Raw genomic sequence first — 6,171 nt, 5'->3', positions numbered from 1 at the left:
TGTAAAAAGATATTTCAGGCTTGGACTCATTCTCAGAACTCATCTCATGGCCAGTCTTCGCGAACGAAGATTTGGGAAAGGTCATTACCCTTTGAGCCTGCACAGTGGTTTTTTAGGTGAGACACAGTGTGCGCTGAACTGAGCCCACCCTTTAATCCTAAGGTTCATCTGCTGGGGCCGAGCGAGCTCGGACGGTGGCAGCAAAGTCCTCAGGACGTAGGTTTGTTTAGAATGACCTTCTCTTAGATGGATGGCCTTACAGGGCTGACGAGCTCCATCTGCCCGGAGGAGTTCCCTGACCGGGAATCGAACCCGGGCCGTGGCGGTGGGAGCGCCACATCCTAACCACTAGACCACCAGGGGTCCTCCTAGGCTTGGACTACAGCCAAGACAAAACACAATTTTCTGGACCTTATGATTTAAGATCAAGCATACCCAGAGCATAGAACAACAGATGATGGTCAAAGATGTGGTGAAAGACGAATGCTGGCAGAGAGCAAGGAAGGGAGTCCAACTGCAGCTTGGGCAAAAGCAAAAAGAAAAAGCATGGCAGGCTCCTGTCATCCAGGTCTGAAGAGCTCCCACTACTTACACCATCAGCAAGGAGAAGAGCATGTTTCACAGCTCTGAAAAACTATGTCCCTTCTTTCTGGAAATATCAGTGCATCTCCTTGCTGCAGCACAGAGATCAATTTTAGAGAGGCATCCCAGCATCTCACATTTTGTTGAGATATTTTTGCTTTTTATGGATTACTGGAGAAGGTAAAATCTTCACCTGAGCTCAAAACCATCTGGAAATAGAGGGGAAAAAACAAGTGAAGTTCCAGCTGCATTTTTTTCTGTATCTGCAAACCAAGTGTTCCAAGGAAAACGAAGATGTGAGAAAAATTCCTCTCACTATTGACAGTGGAAGCCTCTGAGGCATTTCAGGTGCTTTATTGCTTTCAATTAACTCAAGCAGGGAAAGTTAACGATAAAACTGTAGTATGGAAATGTTAAAAGTGCCAATCCCCACATAAAAATGATCAGGAGAGAAGTCAACACAGCAAGACATATGGGGAACTCACATACGCTTGCTGTTCCTGTTGCAATGCTTGTTGTAACCAGATGAGGATGAAACACAAACATGCCTTGAAATCATAAACTGGAGAGCTGAAATTTATTTGTAATTTACTTGCCTAAATCAGTAATCTTCATAAAGATGTCAAATGAACCTAGAGCATGCTGTTAAAAATGACTCAAGATACCAAAGGTGCCAATGGCAGCACTGGGTGCTGTGGTAGTTTGAGACCCCTAAAATCCAATTCCCGAGCCCACATCCCCCTCCCACATCTCAACCCAGTGTGAGATGGGTTTTCCAGACACAACACAAGACTCAATATGGGGGGAAAGGGAATTATATTACAATCACTGTACAAATAAATATTACAATACATCATAAACATAATCTTAACTATCTCTCCTATGATAAATCAGTATTTACAATGGATCAATCTCTTCTCCCTACAATAAAAGTCCAAAAGGGAAAAGGAAAGATCCTTTCCACTCTCAGGGCAGCAGCCTCTCTTCTTCCATGCAGCAGCTGTAGCTGGACTGTTGAAGCTGGATCTCTTTCCAATAAACACAAGGGGGGTCTCTTCTACCCCTCTCAGCTCTTCAACTCCAATCGAAGGTCTCTCTTCTGTGGGCTGCGTAGCAGGGACAGAACTCGCTTCACCACATCATATCATAGGGTGGACCTCCATGAAGGTCCCTTCCTCAGGGGATTCAAGCTCCCTTAAGTCAGAACGTCTCGGGCAGCTTTCAATTGAAAGCCTTTGCCTCAACCGTTCTATCAGAGCTCCTGTGCTCTGTGTCAGCTGCTGCCAGTTTAGCAGCAGCAGTGGGGGGGGCAAGGTCACCCCCTCCGCATTCTGTCTGGCCGTCCCAGTCCAGCTCCAGGACATCTTGAGCTTCTTAGCTCCTCTCTCTCCGGTGCTGCTGTACTCCAAGACTCTTCTCAAATAGGAGTCCATCTCCTCCTCCTCTCTAGGAGGTCTCAGAGGGGTTTGGGGAGTTTGTTTCAGTTCTTACCCCAAAACTCTGTCTCTGTAGAGCTTAGTTCTCTCTCTCTCTCTCTCTCTCTCCATTAGAGATCTCTGTCTCTCTGCTTAGTTGCATGCTTGTTTCTGCTGCTTCTTATCTCCTTCTGGCTCTCTGCCACTGTTCTCCATCCACTGCTGCTCTGCCGCCGCTTTTCAGTATCTCCTGCTGCCCACTCTCAGTGGAGAAAAACTCCCAGCTTCTCAGTCACAGACCTCAGTCCAGTTTAAGACTGTTTCTGAGTTTCTATGACCCCAGCCGGGGGCTGGGGGGCTGTGGCCCCCCAGAGGGGCTCCTGCCCTTTCTCCTCGTGGCTCTACAACATGGCCACTCTCCTCCAACAACAACTACAACACCCTTCTTTTCCAGTCTGATGTGATATGTTTATATTTTGCAGGAGCGCTCATTGGCTGAACCCCAAGGGACACCACCCCCTCAGGGGTTACCATTTTTTTTAACTCCAGGGGGAAAACTTTTTTTCCCCCACCATAGGTGCTCTGAGGTATCAGTGAGAGCAAAGCTGTCTCCACAAACACCTACCTCTCTCTGCTGACTTGACAGGGCTCTTGCATAGTTCAGGGGTACTTCACGATGCATGTAAAATAAAGTGGTAAATGAGGTGCCTCTGACAAGTGATTAGAACTCTTCCCCAAAAGCAATACATTCAATTTAGGAAGTAGGAATAGGGGTAGAAAACAATGTCTGCCTGTATTTATGAGATACATTAGCTGAAAACAGGTACCGGTCTTTACCAGTTACCAACCAAAACCAGGTCCAGAATGTAGATAATATTTTTTTCCAGCACAAATGCAGGATTTGGAAATTGAATGCAAACCTGGAAGAAACAGGGTAGCTGCAAATACACTCTAGAACAGTGTTCCCCATACTTTCAGATGTGCTCCATAAAAATTTGTATATTGCCTCTCCTGCCCATTTAGAAACAATCCTGGAGAACCTCGAAGGAACACTTTGCCCCAGTCCAGGGTGTTGTTTGACAGCTGGCTGAACAGGAGGCAGCAGTGTGCTCAAGTGGCCAAGAAGGCCAATGGCATTCTGGCCTGTATCAGGAATAGTGTGTCAGCAGGACTAGGACAGTGACTGTCCCCCTGTACTCGGATCTGGTGAGGCCAGATGTCAAGTACTGTGTCCAGTTTTACGCTCCTCATCGCAAGAAGGACATCAGGGTGCTGGAGTATGTCCAGAGAAGAGCAATGGACCTGGTGAAGAGTCTAGAAAACATGTCTTATGAGGAGCAGCTGAGGGATCTGGGGTTGTTTAATCTGGAGAAAAGGAGGCTCTGGGGGCACCTTACTTCTCTCTACAACTACATGAGAGGAGGTTGTAACCAGGTGGGGATTGGCTTCTTCTCCCATGTCTCAGGTGAAAGGACAAGAGGAAATGGCCCTAAGATGAGCCAAGGGAGGTTCAGGTTAGAAATTAGGAAAAAACTTCTCACAGAAAGAGTGTTAGGCATTGGAATAAATTATCTGGGGAGGTGGTGAAATCACTGTTTCTGGAAGTGTTCAAGAGGTGTCTGTATGTGCCACTTGGGGATATGGTTTAGGGGTGATTATGGTGTTCCTAGATTGACAGTTGAACTAGATGATCTTGAAGTCCTCTTGCAATCTTGATGATTATGTGACTTGTGACCCACCTGGAACAGGCTGTTCCTGAAGGACTGCACCCTGTGGAAAGGACCCACACTGAAGCAGTTTGTGAAGAACTGCATCCTGTGTGAAGGACTTTTTTTGCAGAAGTTCATGGAGGACTGTCTCCTGTGGGAGACACCCCATGTTGGAGCAGGGGAAGAATGTGGGGACTCCACCCCCTGAGGAGAAAGGAGCATCAGAGACAATGTGTGATGAACTAACTGTAACCATCATTCTCTGTTCCACTGCACAACTGACAGGACGGAGGCAGACAATTTCAGACAAAAGTTAAGCCTGGAAAGATGGGAGGGTGGGGAGAAGGTGTTTTTAAGATTTGGTTTTATTTCTCATTATCCTATTCTTATTTACTTAGTAATAAATATAATTAATTTTTCCCCAAGCTTTGCCCATGACAGTAATTAATCCCTGTCCTTATTGACTCCCAAGCCTCTCATTATATTTTCTCTCCTGCGTCCAGCTGAGGAGGGGGAGATATAGAATGGCCTTGATGAGTACCTGGCATCTAGCCACGGTCAACCCACCACAGCTCTCTTATTTGGCATGGGAGCAGATGGGTTGAACAAAATCTGGAGCAGAATCAAAGGCTCTGGTCCCTCTTGTCCCCAGAACTGGTGTCGTGAGCACCGCTGTTCCAACCATACTGGTACAAGTCAGAAGCCTGTTTGTGCCTTCAGACCCTTGAAAATCTTTACAATAGTATTCATTTCTTGTGAGTTTCCTGATAAGATAAAATACCAAGGACAAGTCAAACAGTAAAGCATGAACTATTTTATTTCTCCCCACTTTCTATTACCAAAAGAGCATGAGAAACACTTGAGGGCAGTTTGCAGAGTGCATCTACCATCCAATATGACAAGTAGGTTAATTGGAATGAAGGAAATGTGACCCTTGACTGCAACTGCCCCTTAAGGGTATTGAGTTTAATGTTGTTGTTATTGTGTTCTGCAACATTGTGAGGCAAAACACAGTGACGGGCTCTTCGCAACCACAGGAGCTGTTCTTAACAAATGGAGCTGCACCGAGTGACTTGGATTAAATTTGACTAAATCTTGCCTCAAGAAATCTTTCCCTAGAACATCCTGTAGCATTCACAAATATTTTAGGAGTGACAACGTTGGGTGTCCAGCTCAGTGGAAAAGCACATGGGCTATAAGGTTGCAATATGATATGCATCTTGCAAGCAGGAGACTGTGCAGATCACCTGCCATTTCTGTTGCTGGCTGTGCATGTAAAGGAATCAGCTCAGTGACACTGTGTGAGTGTGGAGAGGGAAAAATAGTCGTCTTTGTTTCCTTCTTTTTTTTTTTTTTTTCAAAGAGGGAGAATGCATTGCAAGTAAATGTGTGCAAATTAATGTTAAAGAATGGTGATTTTTCTGAATGTTCTGCTCTGTTGAATGCAAGATAGTCTCTATGGAAATTCAGACAGTAAGAGCTGGGGCTATACACATTCAAATTTGGGTTGACCTCCTTACAGTTTGGTGTTAAAAGCTGTTACTAACATGGCTAGAGCTTATTTTCATAAACTGGCCCATAAGTTTCTATGGGACTCTTCCATGGAATCAGATTTTGAAGAAGGAACTGAGTTGTACTCACAGCGCTGGGATTTCCTCCATGCCTAACCGGGAACATGTGGAGATGCCAGCAGTCATGGGGCAGATTTTGCTTCCTGGCTGATGTCTCCTTGTTCCCTCCCTTATTGCCCCCATGCAGCACCAGACAGAGGAGGGCTGCGCTGGCAGAGGACCTGAAGTTGGCTGGGATGTGTATACCAGCTAGATCTGGAAGTGCTAGCAGGATTTTTTTCTAAGCAAAGGCTATTTTTAGTTGGGGGATGTGAAAGGTAGTAGGGTATGAAATAAAGATTTAAGGTCTCAAGAGTAAGCTGTATGCGAAGTTGAAAAATATGTTGCAAATAGAAATCAATCTACCTTGTCCATCTTTTTATATACTGTACCTGCTATAGTAACCCTTAACTTAAACTGGAAAAAAAGGCAGAAAGGAATTCTCTCTAAAATAAGCATACTCATAAAGACTTGGGAGATGGACTTCAAAAGGGAAATATTGTCCTTACTCCCTCTCTTTTTCCCAAAACACAATTAACCCAAAACACATATTCTTACACATCCATTCACATATTAGGTGTATTTCACCTTATATAGAATTTGTTCCGTAGCTTCAGTTGTACATGTGTCACTGAATTCACTGGGAACAAGACTGGTACCTTGCCTTGTACTATCTGAAAAATAAGCAATAAAACCATAAATGTTCCATAGAGCTAAATCTGTTCTCTGGCAGCAAAGAAAGGTTTCAAAACTCTTCAAAAGATGAATTATTAAATGAGATGAAAGTACTTTTCCAGCTGTGGTAGAGATTGACCTCTGACCTGGTGAACAGTGATTTGAATATTTTGAATTATC

General features: G+C 44.7%; 1 non-coding gene across 1 annotated transcript; it reads right to left on the bottom strand.

The window, feature by feature from the left end:
• Nucleotides 1–291: 291 nt before the first annotated feature.
• TRNAG-CCC lies at nt 292–363 on the bottom strand. Its single transcript has one exon. It is a non-coding gene; the product is annotated as a tRNA-Gly (tRNA).
• Nucleotides 364–6,171: the final 5,808 nt, after the last annotated feature.

The sequence above is a fragment of the Lepidothrix coronata genome, unplaced genomic scaffold, assembly GCF_001604755.1.
Source record: "Lepidothrix coronata isolate B3197 unplaced genomic scaffold, Lepidothrix_coronata-1.0 Scaffold68, whole genome shotgun sequence".
Taxonomy (NCBI): Eukaryota; Metazoa; Chordata; class Aves; order Passeriformes; family Pipridae; genus Lepidothrix; species Lepidothrix coronata.
Note: the sequence above shows the minus strand (reverse complement) of the source record. Positions and strands in the feature narration are given on the sequence as shown.